Consider the following 15,430-nt stretch of genomic DNA (forward strand, 5'->3'; position numbering starts at 1 on the left):
CAGTGTTTTTCTTTAATGTCTTCTCTGGTTTGTCAGTTGTCCTGGAACTGAAGTTGTAAACTATGTGAAGCTGCTGTCTCCAGTAGTTTAAAGATTAAACGTCTACAATTACAGTTTAACACATTTACAAAATGTATGAAGCCCAAGTGGATAAGAAGAAGATTTTGTTTTAGATAAACCCATACAGGCTTGAGACGTGCACATGAAAAACAGAATTGTCAAGTTCAGCTGCCTGATGTGCCTACCCCTCCACCTCCATGAACAATTCTGTATTTATAATGTCATCTTATCACGCTCCCCTTGAAGGCAGCAGCAAGTGCACTTATGCCTTCCTTTGTTAGGGTGAGTTGGCAATTTCCTGTGAGATGGAGCAACTGCAGGCAGCCCTTTTCTTTGATAATGTCCCTGACACCTGGACCAGACTGCTGTTTCCATCACTTTACAGGCTGGAACAGGAGGAAAGGAACATGTCATAAGCCTCCTGCCACCCAGAGTCACTCACTGTGCATTTAACAGCACTCTCCTCACCACACTTTACAGGATGTAGAGGTCAGAGCCAGAAGGAGATTCTTATGTGGAAAGTTGTCTCACTGAGCTGCATCGAAAAGTAGGAACAATCGATATTTTCGCTGTTAATGTTTCCTTTCCTTTTATTAACATGTACATACTCGCTGTAATAACATAGCTTTACATGGTGTACCACAATGTACCATGTTACACTTGTACCATCTAAAGCTGGTTAATAAGCAGCAAGCCTGGAAGGGTGTTTATTACAGAGGCCTGACAGATTGATTCTAAATTATAATTAATCAGTTGATTTTGACCCACAGATTGTGATTGTGCCCTGTGAGTTTCATTTATTCAGCTTTTCTTCTGGCTCTACTACAATCACCGTAGACCTGCAGGACTCTCAAGCAAATTAACAGTCTTCACGCTACCCTGCAGCCATAATGAAAATATCAGTCAATCAAAACCCATATTATGCTGCGAAATCCTACCACATATCTCCAGACCTGCATACAAATAGAAACTGCAGAATAAGCACTCAACCTGTTTCAGCTTTATGTGTCAGTGAAACAATATTTAAAAGCCTTGCTGCACTGAGCACGTCCACCTGAAGCACCACTGTGATGAGATTTGGTACTGTGTTGAATGTTGACGTGCAATAAAACAGATAATTTGGGCATTAAGATGCTTTGGGGAAATCCAGCCTTTATTCCAGGAGGTGGGAGAGCAGGGCATGCAGGGATGTGGGGCCCATCTGCGACCTGTCTGCAGGTCCGGTGATGTATTGCTGTGGGCAGGACGGCCACAGTCAGGGCTGTGTGTTGCTGCTCAGTGTGCCATGGCACTCAGGGCACTTCAACCCCCAGTCCCTCCTTACAGGTACCCCGCAGCCCGCCACCGTGCGCTACTCATTTACTGCTACACTGGTTTTCATAATTAGCGCCGCAAGGCCTCATTAAATCTGCTCTAATGAATAAATATTGTATTTCATAGCCTGATTACCAGATCAGCTCAATGCTTGAGCGTTGTAAACAATTACTTGCCTAAATATTCATCACCCCAAAGTGGATGATCATTGGTATTTAATACAGGACTAGTATTTTCAAGTGCATCTTTATTATACTAATAATAGTTTTTGAAATCTTCCTATTGGAGGAAGAAAAGAGGAAAAAAGAAAAGATGTTATGTTGGATGTTATTTTTAGACCAATATAACCTAAAAAGTATGAGAATTGGAGGATTTTATTTATAAAGCATTTTGTTTCAATACAATATTGTTTCAATACTAAAAATTAATCTTTTACTGTGAAGTTTTTGTGTTTTTGTGAGGTGCCATTTCAGCTGTAACCCGTGACCATAATTACTTCCACTGACTTGCATCATGAGATATTCCTAATATTCTGTTTTCATGGGTTTGCAAGATTTTACAGATATGTCTAAAAAAAAAATGGTTGTATTTTTATATGGCTGGTAAAATATGACCAGGCATATTTTTATAGCTGTGTCAATAATATTTTATTTTATTATTTTGTTTTATTGTTGTGTCAATAGTTGTGTAATAAACAAACACTAGATTTACAGACTTAATCAGGAATGTGCAGCAATGACAGAAGACTACTTCTTGGATTTGTAAATCGACAAAATTATTTGATTACAAAATCGTATGAGCCAGTAACAGTTTATTCAGTGTTACTTTAGTCGCTCACACACACAAAGTCACTTGAAAGTGTGATAATAATAAATACCATTAAATGGCTCAATAACTTGACTTGAGTTATTTGACTCTTGTAATGACAGAGGCCTTAGTTAATGACTAACTCAAAGTTTCTGACATGGGTTTTAAATGATCATTGGGTATTTTTTTTCTTTGCTGTGTGACTTAAAAAAAATATTGCCACCCTTGCTGCTAAACTCACTGCACACCTTTTTGTGTGTGCTGGCCTCTCAGTTTAGACTGCAGACTATGTCAACTGTGTCATGTTAGACTGAGGAGTTTTCTTGAAGAAGCCATTGTCATGGTTTGCCTTTAGGACTCTTTGTGTTTTGACTTTTGTATTATGTTTTCGACTTTTTAATTTAGTTTGGTCATTGTCATTTCCTGTTTTCTTTTTGAAGTAGCTTTCCTTGTGTGTCTCTTGTTGTTTTGACTTCCTGTTTTTGCCCCGTTTCCCTCCAGTTTGATTGTCTGCCCTGCCCTATGTGTTTGACCTATGTTCCATTGCCCTTGCCTCCATTCTGTATTTAAGTCTCTGTTTTCCCCTTTGTCCTTGTCAGTCCGTCTGTTGTCTTCATGTGGATTCCGCTGGACCTCCAGTTTTCCCTCATGTTTCCCGTTTGTTGTTCTCAATCATTTTTCCTAAATTATTGGATTTTCTGTTGTTATTTTTAAATTCCTGGCTGGTTTATTTTGGATTTGTGTTCTTTTTGTAAGTTTCCCTTTTTGTTATTTAATAAAACACCTTTCACTTGTCTGCATTTTGGATTCAGTTCTTCCTGCAAACCTATCAACCACGGACTGAACCCAAATCTGAGCCAAACCTATACCATTTTACTAATGACTTTCTCAAAACAGTAGTTATTGAACTTTTTATGGTTACACAGCACCATAAATAACACACAGCCTACATTGTGTTAAATGTTGAATTTTGTCTGCAATAACACCAAATGAGGATATAATGGTGTTGTATACATCCCCGTGGTCAGCAGCAATTTGCACATGGTTGATTGTTGCCAGTATATCTATGGGTGGCTAGGACTTGACTGGGCTAAAAGAAGAGCCGAGTTGCACTTACAAGATCATCTTACCTTGTGTGTGAATTCACCATCGTACTGAACCATGTACACATATTCAAAATTGTTGGCAAACGATAATGGTGAAAGTCTGAGCATCACACCACCACAAACCTTTCTAACCACATTTTAGTGGTTAGAAAGGGTTAGGGTTAGTCACTAAAGCCATACTCTGACTTTAGCTACTGTGACCCCTGAGCAGGAAGCAGCAAAGGCAAAGGTTTGGTCTCAACATTGTTAGGGATGCAACAACCCCTCCACCCCTCCAAAAAAAAGAGATTGGCTTTTTAATGCTGTCAACCAAATGCTTTATCAACAAACAAGATCTGAATTTACATTCAGGAATGCCCATACGCAAATGTAATATGTACATGTGTTGAATTTCCATATTTTAAATTTATGTACATATGAAGTAAAATCATATATGTATTTAAAGTATAGGCTATAAATGCAATTTTTACATATATAGGCTATACTTTAAACCTGAAAAAAATATTATATATTGACATATATGTCTATATAAATATATATATATATATAAAATAGTTTAATTTTAGTACATTGGTTTATATTATATACATATGTTGTTTCATATAGATAGATAACCCTGTAACTACTTCTCTGTCCTGCCAGAATGTTGTGGAGAGGATGGTTGGTATTGTCTAAGATTGTATGTTGTATGTTATGTAAATGTATATACATCCCAAAGCCTGTTAGTATATGGTCTTATTATATACTTAAATATAAAAGAAAAACATGTATGTTTAAATTTAATAAATTAAGAAAAACATTTACAAAAATATAGAATTTTAATAAGCATGTTGTTTTGATAAAGTTGCATTTTATTATGAGTATTTAAGATATGTTATAAACTTATATTTCTAGGGGTAAAAAGTCACAACAATGTCATAGTATACTAAGGCATAAAAACTTGATACTATAGTAAGGTATACAAACTTTATAGTATAGTAAAGCATAAAAAATTTAAATTGTCATAAAATATAATGAGGCATTAAAACATAGTATAGTAAGGCATGAAAAGTCATAAGAACAACATAGTATAGTAAGGCATAAAAAGTCATATAAACGACATACGATAGTTAGGCTTAAAGAGTTTCACAAAGAACATCATTGTATGGTAAGCCATGAAAAGGCATAAAAACCTCATACTATAGCAAGGCTTAAAAAGTCATAAAAAATATATCATAATAGAGTAAGGTTTAAAAAGTCATCAAGATGACATTGTATAGTAAGGCGTAAAAGGTCATTAAAATGACACAGTATAGTAAAGTATAAAAAGTCACAAAAATGTCATAGTATAGTAATGCATAGAAGCTCACGAAAATATGATAGTATGATAAGGCATAAAAATGATAAGGCATAAAAAACTCATTTAAATGACATAGTATAGTAAGGCATAAAAAGTCATAAAAGTGTCATAGTATAGTGAGGAACAAAAAGGCATAAAGATATCATAGTATATTAAGGCATAAAAAGTCATTAAAATGACATGGTATAGTGAGGCATAAAAACTCATTAAAATGAAATAGAATAATAAGGCCTAAAAAGTCACGAAAACATTATAGTATAGTAAGACATTAAAATGTCATATTATAGTGAAGCACAAAAAGGCATAAAAATGTCATAGTATAGTGAGGCATAAAAAGTAATTAAAACGGCATCAAATTTAATGACTTTTTATGCCTTACTATACTATGATGTTTTTGTGACTTTTTATGCCTGACTATTCTATGTCATTTTAATGGCTTTTTATGCCTCACTATACTATGATGTTTTTATGCTTTACTATACTATGACGTTTTAATTACATTTTATGCCTTACCATACTATAACCTTTTTGTGACTTTTTATGCCTTACTATACTGTGTCATTTTAATGAGTTTTTATGTCTTACTGTACTATGTTGTTTTAATGACTTCTTACCCCTTACTATACTATGACATTTTTGTGACTTTTTATGCCTTGCTATACTATGTCGTTGCAATGACTTTTTATGCCAGACTATACAATGTAATTTTTGTGACTTTTTGTTCCTCACTATACTCTGACATATTAATGCCTTACTATACTATGTCACTTCAATGACTTTTCATGCCTTACTATACTATGACATTTTTATGACTTTTTGTGCCTCACTATACTATGTCGTTTTAATGACTTTTTATGCCTTACTATACTATGACGTTTTTATGCCTTACTATAATGTGTTGTTTTAATGATTTTTTTTTCCTTATAATACTATGACATTTTCGGGAGTTTTTAAGCCTTACTATACTATGACGTTTTTGTGACTTTTATGCCTTACTATAGTATTTCCTTTTAATAACATTTTATGCCTTACTATACTATAAAATTTTAATGACTTTTTTACACCTTATTATATTATGACGTTTTTGTGACTTTTTATGTCTTACTATACTATGTCCTTTTGATAACATTTTATGCCTTACTATACTATGACGTTTTAATGACTTTTTATGCCTCACTATACTATAACGTTTTCGTGACTTTTTATGCCTTTCTATACTATGACATTTTTATGCTTTGATATACTATGACGTTTTTATGCCTTGCTATATTGTTTTTTTAATGACTTTTTATGCCTTACTATACTATGACATTTTTATGATTTTTCTGGCTCACTATACTATGACATTTTTATGCCTTACTATACTATGACATTTTTGTGACTTTTTATGCCTTACTATACTGTGTCATTTTAATGACTTTTTACGCCTTACTATACTATGACGTTTTCATGACTTTTTATGCTTCACTATACTATGACATTTTTATGCCTTACTATACTATGACATTTTTGTGACTTTTTATGCCTTACTATACTGTGTCATTTTAATGACTTTTTACGCCTTACTATACTATGACGTTTTCATGACTTTTTATGCCTTACTATACTATGACATTTTTATGATTTTTCTGGCTCACTATACTATGACATTTTTATGCCTTACTATACTATGACATTTTTGTGACTTTTTGTGCCTTACTATACTATGTCATTTTAATTACTTTTTATGCCTCACTATACTTTGACGTTTTTATAGATTTTTGTGCTTTACTATACTATGACACTTTTTTGACTTTTTATGCCTTACTATACTATGGCGTTTTCAAAACTTTGTATGCCTTACTATACTATGTCATTTTAATTACTTTTTATGCCTTATTATACCGTGACGTTTTTATGCCTTGCTATACTGTGTCGTTTTAATGACTTTTTATGCCTTTCTATACTATTACGTTTTAATGACTTTTTACGCCTTACTATACTAAGACGATTTTGTGAATTTTCATCCCTTACTATACCATGTCATTTCAATGACTTTTTATGCCTTATTATACTATGACGTTTTTATGCCTTACTATACTATGTTGTTTTAATGACTTTTTATGCCTTATTATATCATGACATTTTCTTGAGTTTTAATGCCTTACTATACTATGATGTTTTTATGCCTTTTTTGCTTCACTATACTATGACATTTTTGTTCCTTACTATACTACGCCATTTTTGTGACTTTTTATGCTTTACTATGACATTTTTGTGACTTTTTATGCCTAACAATACTATGACGTTTTCATGACTTTTTATGCTTCACTATACTATGACATTTTTATGCCTTACTATACTATAACGTTTTCGTGACTTTTTATTCCTTACTATACTATGCCGTTTTAATTACTTTTTATGCGTCACTATACTATGACGTTTTTATGCCCTTTTGTGCTTCACTATACTATGACATTTTTATGCCTTACTATACTATAACCTTTTTGTGACTTTTTAGGACTTATTATGCTATGTCATTTTAATGAGATTTTATGCCTGACTATACTATGACGTTTTTGTGACTTTTTATGCCTTACTATACTATGTCCTTTTAATAACATTTTATGGCTTACAATACTATGACGTTTTCATGACTTTTTATGCTTCACTATATTGTGACATTTTTATGCCTTACTATACTATAACGTTTTCGTGACTTTTTAGGCCTTACTATACTAAGACATTTTTGTGACTTTTTGTTCCTCACTATACTATGACACTTTTGTAACTTTTTATGCCTTACTATACTATGTCATTTAAATGAGATTTTTATGCCTTATCATTTTTATGCCTTATCATACTATGACATTTTATGCCTTATCATACTATGACATTTTCGAGTTTTTATGCCTTACTATACGGTGTGATAGTATAGTAAGGCATGAAAAGTCATTGAAGTGACATAGTATAGTAACGCATAAAAACGCCATAGTATAGTAAGGCATAAAAACTCATTAAAATGACACAGTATAGTACGTCATAAAAAGTTACAAAAATGTCATAGTATGGTAAGGCATAAAATGTCAAAGTATAGTGAGGCACAAAAAGTCATAAAAATGTCATAGTATAGTAAGGCATTAAAAGTCACGAAAATGTCATAGTATAGTAAGGTATAAAAAGTAATTAAAACGTTGTAGTATAGTAAAGCATAAAAACGTCATAGTATAGTCAGGCATAAAAAGTCATTGAAACGACATACTATAGTAAGGCATAAAAAGTGACAAAAACGTAGTAAAGTAAGGTATAAAAACGTAATAGTATAGTAAGGCATAAAATTCATTGAAATGACATAGTATAGTAAGGCGTAAAAAGTCAAGAAAACGTCATAGTATAGTAAGGCATAAAAATGTCATAGTATAGTGAAGCATAAAAAGTCATGAAAACGTCATAATATAGTAAGGCATAAAAAGTCATTAAAACGACATAGTAGTGTAAGGCATAAAAACTCATTAAAATGACATAGTATAGTAAGGCATAAAAACTCATTAAAATGACTTAGTATAGTAAGGCATAAAAATATCATACTATAGTGAGGCATAAAAAGTCATAAAAATGTCATAGTATAGTAAGGCATAAAATGTCACAAAAATGTCATAGTATAGTAAGGCATAAAATGTCACAAAAATGTCATAGTATAGTCAGGCATAAAAAGTCATTGAAACGACATAGTATAGTAAGGCATAAAAAGTCACAAAAATGTCATACTATGGTAAAGCATAAAAACGTCATACTATAGTGAGGCACAAAAAATCATAAAAACGTCATAGTATAGTAAGGCATGAAAAGTCATTTAAGTGACATAGTATAGTAAACCATAAAAACGTCATAGTATAGTAAGGCATAAAAAGTCACAAAAATGTCATAGAATAGTGAAGCATAAAAACGTCATACTATATTGAGCCAAAAAAAGTCATAAAAATGACATAGTAAAGTAAGGCATAAAAAGTCACAAAAATGTCATAGTATAGTCAGGCATAAAAAGTCATTAAAACGTCATAGTATAGTCAGGCATAAAAAGTCATTGAAACGACATACTATAGTAAGGCACAAAAAGTCATAAAAACATAATTGTATAGTAAGGCATAAAAGTCATTGAAATGACATAGTATAGTAAGGCCTAAAAAGTCAAGAAAAAGTTATAGTATAGTAAGGCATAAAAATGTCATAGTATAGTGAATCATAAAAAGTAATGAAAACGTCATAGTTTAGTTAGGCATAAAATGTTATTAAAATGACTTAGTATAGTAAGGCATAAAAATATCATACTATACTGAGGCACAAAAAGTCATAAAAATGTCATAGTATAGTGAGGCACAAAAAGTCATAAAAACATCATAGTATAGTAAGGCATAAAAAGTCATTAAGGGGCGTCGTGTGGCGTAGTGGTCTAAGCAGGCGCCCCATGTGTAGAGGCTACAGTCCTCGCTGCAGTTGGCCCCGGTTCGAGTCCCGCATCGGACGGCCTTTACTGCATGTCATTCCCTCTCTCTCTGCCTCCTCATTTCCTGTCTCTCTCCACTATCCTGTCCAATAAAGGCACAAAAGCCCAAAAAACATATCTTTATAAAAAGTCATTAAACCTATATAGGATAGTAAGGAATAAAAAGACCCGAAAAGGTCATAGTATAGTAAGGTGTAAAACGTCATTAACATGACATAGTATAGTAAGGAATAAAAAATCACAAAAATGTCATAGTATAGTAAGGCATAAAAAGTCACAAAAATGTCATAGTATAGTAAGGCATAAAAATGTCATAGTATAGTAAGGCATAAAAATGTCATACTATAGTGAGATATAAAAATGTCATAGTACAGTAAGGCGTAAAAAGACATTAAAACAACATAGTATAGTAAGGCATAAAAATGTCATAGTATAGTGAGGCATAAAAAGTCACAAAAATGTCATAGTATAGTAAGCCATAAAAAGTCACAAAAATGTCATAGTATAGTAAGGCTTAAAAAGTCCTCAAAATGTTATAGTATAGTAAGGCATAAAAATGTCATAGTATAGTGAAGCACAAAAAGGCATAAAAATGTCATAGTATAGTAAGGCATAAAAATGCCATTGTATAGTGAGGCATAAAAACTCATTAAAGCGACACAGTACAGTAAGGCTTAAAAAGTCCTCAAAATGTTATAGTATAGTAAGGCATAAAAATGTCATAGTATAGTGAAGCACAAAAAGGCATAAAAACGTCATAGTATAGTGAGGCATGAAAAATTAATTAAAATGACATAGTATAGTGAGGCATAAAAAAATCATTAAAACGACATATTATAGTAAGGCATAAAAAGTCATTAAAACGACATATTATAGTAAGGCATAAAAACTCATTAAAATGACTTAGTATAGTAAGGCATAAAAATATCATACTATAGTGAGGCATAAAAAGTCATAAAAATGTCATAGTATAGTAAGGCATAAAATGTCACAAAAATGACATAGTATAGTAAGGCATAAAAAGTCACAAAAATGTCATACTATGGTAAAGCATAAAAACGTCATACTATAGTGAGGCACAAAAAATTATAAAAACGTCATAGTATAGTAAGGCATAAAAAGTAATTGAAACGAAATAATATAGTGAGGCATAAAAAGTCACAAAAATGTCATAGTATAGTAAAGCATAAAAACGTCATAGTATAGTAAGGCATAAAAATGGCATAGTATAGTGAGGCATAAAAAGTCATTAAAATGACATAGTATAGTAAGGCATAAAATGTCACGAAAACGTCATACTATAGTGAGGCACAAAAAGTCATAAAAATGTCATAGTATAGTAAGGCATGAAAAGTCATTTAAGTGACATAGTATAGTAAACCATAAAAACGTCATAGTATAGTAAGGCATAAAAAGTCACAAAAATGTCATAGAATAGCGAAGCATAAAAACGTCATACTATATTGAGGCAAAAAAAGTCATAAAAATGACATATTATAGTAAGGCATAAAAAGTCACAAAAATGTCATAGTATAGTGAGGCATAAAAAGTCATTAAAACGTCATACTATAGTCAGGCATAAAAGTCATTGAAATGACATAGTATAGTAAGGCCTAAAAAGTCAAGAAAACGTTATAGTATAGTAAGGCATAAAAATGTCATAGTATAGTGAATCATAAAAAGTCATGAAAACGTCATAGTTTAGTTAGGCATAAAATGTTATTAAAATGACATAGTATAGTAAGGTATAAAAACGTCATGGTATAGTGAGACACAAAAAGTCATAAAAACATCATAGTATAGTAAGGCATAAAAAGTCATTAAACCTATATAGTATAGTAAGGCATAAAAAGACCCGAAAACGTCATAGTATAGTAAGGTGTAAAACGTCATTAACATGACATAGTATAGTAAGGCATAAAAAATCACAAAAATGTCATAGTATAGTAAGGCATAAAAAGTCACAAAAATGTCATAGTATAGCAAGGCATAAAAATGTCATAGTATAGTAAGGCATAAAAAGTCATTAAAACGACATATTATAGTAAGGCATAAAAAGTCACAAAAATGTCATAGTATAGCAAGGCATAAAAATGTCATAGTATAGTAAGGCATAAAAAGTCATTAAAACGACATATTATAGTAAGGCATAAAAACTCATTAAAATGACTTAGTATAGTAAGGCATAAAAATATCATACTATAGTGAGGCATAAAAAGTCATAAAAATGTCATAGTATAGTAAGGCATAAAATGTCACAAAAATGACATAGTATAGTAAGGCATAAAAAGTCACAAAAATGTCATACTATGGTAAAGCATAAAAACGTCATACTATAGTGAGGCACAAAAAATTATAAAAACGTCATAGTATAGTAAGGCATAAAAAGTAATTGAAACGAAATAATATAGTAAGGCATAAAAAGTCACAAAAATGTCATAGTATAGTAAAGCATAAAAACGTCATAGTATAGTAAGGCATAAAAAGTCATAAAAATGTCATAGTATAGTAAGGCATAAAAATGGCATAGTATAGTGAGGCATAAAAAGTCATTAAAATGACATAGTATAGTAAGGCATAAAATGTCACGAAAACGTCATACTATAGTGAGGCACAAAAAGTCATAAAAATGACATAGTATAGTAAGGCATAAAAAGTCACAAAAATGTCATAGTATAGCAAGGCATAAAAATGTCATAGTATAGTAAGGCATAAAAAGTCATTAAAACGACATATTATAGTAAGGCATAAAAACTCATTAAAATGACTTAGTATAGTAAGGCATAAAAATATCATACTATAGTGAGGCATAAAAAGTCATAAAAATGTCATAGTATAGTAAGGCATAAAATGTCACAAAAATGACATAGTATAGTAAGGCATAAAAAGTCACAAAAATGTCATACTATGGTAAAGCATAAAAACGTCATACTATAGTGAGGCACAAAAAATTATAAAAACGTCATAGTATAGTAAGGCATAAAAAGTAATTGAAATGAAATAATATAGTAAGGCATAAAAAGTCACAAAAATGTCATAGTATAGTAAAGCATAAAAACGTCATAGTATAGTAAGGCATAAAAAGTCATAAAAATGTCATAGTATAGTAAGGCATAAAAATGGCATAGTATAGTGAGGCATAAAAAGTCATTAAAATGACATAGTATAGTAAGGCATAAAATGTCACGAAAACGTCATACTATAGTGAGGCACAAAAAGTCATAAAAATGTCATAGTATAGTAAGGCATGAAAAGTCATTTAAGTGACATAGTATAGTAAACCATAAAAACGTCATAGTATGGTAAGGCATAAAAAGTCACAAAAATGTCATAGAATAGCGAAGCATAAAAACGTCATACTATATTGAGGCAAAAAAAGTCATAAAAATGACATAGTATAGTAAGGCATAAAAAGTCACAAAAATGTCATAGTATAGTAAGGCATAAAAAGTCACAAAAATGTCATAGTATAGTGAGGCATAAAAAGTCATTAAAACGTCATAGTATAGTCAGGCATAAAAGTCATTGAAATGACATAGTATAGTAAGGCCTAAAAAGTCAAGAAAACGTTATAGTATAGTAAGGCATAAAAATGTCATAGTATAGTGAATCATAAAAAGTCATGAAAACGTCATAGTTTAGTTAGGCATAAAATGTTATTAAAATGACATAGTATAGTAAGGCATAAAAACGTCATGGTATAGTGAGGCACAAAAAGTCATAAAAACATCATAGTATAGTAAGGCATAAAAAGTCATTAAACCTATATAGTATAGTAAGGCATAAAAAGACCCGAAAACGTCATACTATAGTGAGACATAAAAATGTCATACTATAATGAGACATAAAAATGTCATAGTACAGTAAGGCGTAAAAAGACATTAAAACAACATAGTATAAGTCATAAAAATGTCATAGTATAGTGAGGCATAAAAAGTCACAAAAATGTCATAGTATAGTAAGGCATAAAAAGGCATAAAAACGTCATAGTATAGTGAGGCATGAAAAATTCATTAAAATGACATAGTATAGTAAGGCATAAAAAGTCACAAAAATGTCATAGTGTAGTAAGGCTTAAAAAGTCCTCAAAATGACATAGTATAGTGAAGCACAAAAAGGCATAAAAATGTCATAGTATAGTAAGGCATAAAAATGCCATTGTATAGTGAGGCATAAAAACTCATTAAAGCGACACAGTATAGTAAGGCTTAAAAAGTCCTCAAAATGTTATAGTATAGTAAGGCATAAAATGTCATAGTATAGTGAAGCACAAAAAGGCATAAAAACGTCATAGTATAGTGAGGCATGAAAAATTAATTAAAATGTCATAGTATAGTGAGGCATAAAAAATCACAAAAATGTCATAGTATAGTAAGGCTTAAAAAGTCCTCAAAATGACATAGTATAGTGAAGCACAAAAAGGTATAAAAATGTCATAGTATAGCAAGGCATAAAAATGTCATAGTATAGTAAAGCACAAAAACGCATAAAAACGTTATAGTATAGTAAGGCATAAAAAGTCATTGAAACGACATAGTATAGTAAGGCATAAAAAGTCACAAAAATGTCATTGTATAGTAAGGCATAAAAACGTCATAGTATAGTGAGGCATGAAAAATTAATTAAAATGACATAGTATAGTGAGGCATAAAAAGTTACAAAAATGTCATAGTATAGTAAGGCTTAAAAAGTCCTCAAAATGACATAGTATAGTGAAGCACAAAAAGGCATAAAAACATTATAGTATAGTAAGGCATAAAAAGTCATTAAAACGACATAGTATAGTAAGGCATAAAAACGTCATAGTATAGTGAGGCATGAAAAATTGATTAAAATGACATAATATAGTAAGGCATAAAAAGTCATGAAAACATCATAGTATAGCAAGGCATAAAAACGTCATAGTATAGTAAGGCATAAAAAGTCATTAAAGTGACACAGTATATTATGGCATAAAATGTAATGAAACAACATAGTATAGTGAGGCATTAAAAGTCAAGAAAACGTCATAGTATAGTAAGGTGTAAAAAGTAATTAAAACGACATAGTATAGTAAGGCATAAAAACGTCATAGTATAGTGAGACATAAAAATGTCACTATAGTAAGGCATAAAAATGTCATAGTATAGTGAGGCATAAAAAGTCACAAAAATGTCATAGTATAGTAAGGCATAAAAACATCATAGTATAGTAAAGCATGAAAAGTCATTAAAATGTCAGTATAGTAAGGCACAAAACAACATAAAAACATCATAGTATTGTGAGGCATGAAAAATTTATTAAAATGACATAGTATAGTGAGGCATAAAAAGTCACAAAAACGTCATAGTATAGTAAGGCATAAAATCGTCATAGTATAGCAAGGCATAAAAACGTCACAAAAATGTCATAGTATAGTAAGGCATAAAAAGTCCTCAAAATGACATAGTATAGTGAAGCACAAAAAGGCATAAAAATGTCATAGTATAGTGAGGCATAAAAACTCATTAAAGCGACACAGTATAGTAAGGCTTAAAAATGTCATAGTATAGTGAAGCACAAAACAACATAAAAACATCATAGTATTGTGAGGCATGAAAAATTTATTAAAATGACATAGTATAGTGAGGCATAAAAAGTCACGAAAACGTCATAGTATAGTAAGGCATAAAAACGTCATAGTATAGTAAGGCATAAAAATGCCATAGAATAGTGAGGCATAAAAACTCATTAAAGCGACACAGTATAGTAAGGCTTAAAAAGTCTTAGTATAGTAAGACATAAAAATGTCATAGTATAGTGAAGCACAAAAAGGCATAAAAACGTCATAGTATAGTGAGGCATGAAAAATTAATTAAAATGACATAGTATAGTAAGGCATAAAAAGTCACAAAAATGTCATAGTATAGTAAGCCTTAAAAAGTCCTCAAAATGACATAGTATAGTGAAGCACAAAAAGGCATAAAAATGTCATAGTATAGTAAGGCATAAAAATGCCATAGTATAGTGAGGCATAAAAACTCATTAAAGCGACACAGTATAGTATGGCTTAAAAAGTCCTCAAAATGACATAGTATAGTAAGGCATAAAAATGTCATAGTATAGTAAGGCATAAAAATGCCATAGTATAGTGAGGCATAAAAACTCATTAAAGCGACACAGTATAGTATGGCTTAAAAAGTCCTCAAAATGACATAGTATAGTAAGGCATAAAAATGTCATAGTATAGTGAAGCACAAAAAGGCATAAAAACGTCATAATATAGTGAGGCATGAAAAATTAATTAAAATGACATAGTATAGTAAGGCATAAAAAGTCATGAAAACGTCATAGTATAGTAAG

This window comes from Seriola aureovittata, chromosome 11, assembly GCF_021018895.1.
Source record: "Seriola aureovittata isolate HTS-2021-v1 ecotype China chromosome 11, ASM2101889v1, whole genome shotgun sequence".
Lineage (NCBI taxonomy): Eukaryota > Metazoa > Chordata > Actinopteri > Carangiformes > Carangidae > Seriola > Seriola aureovittata.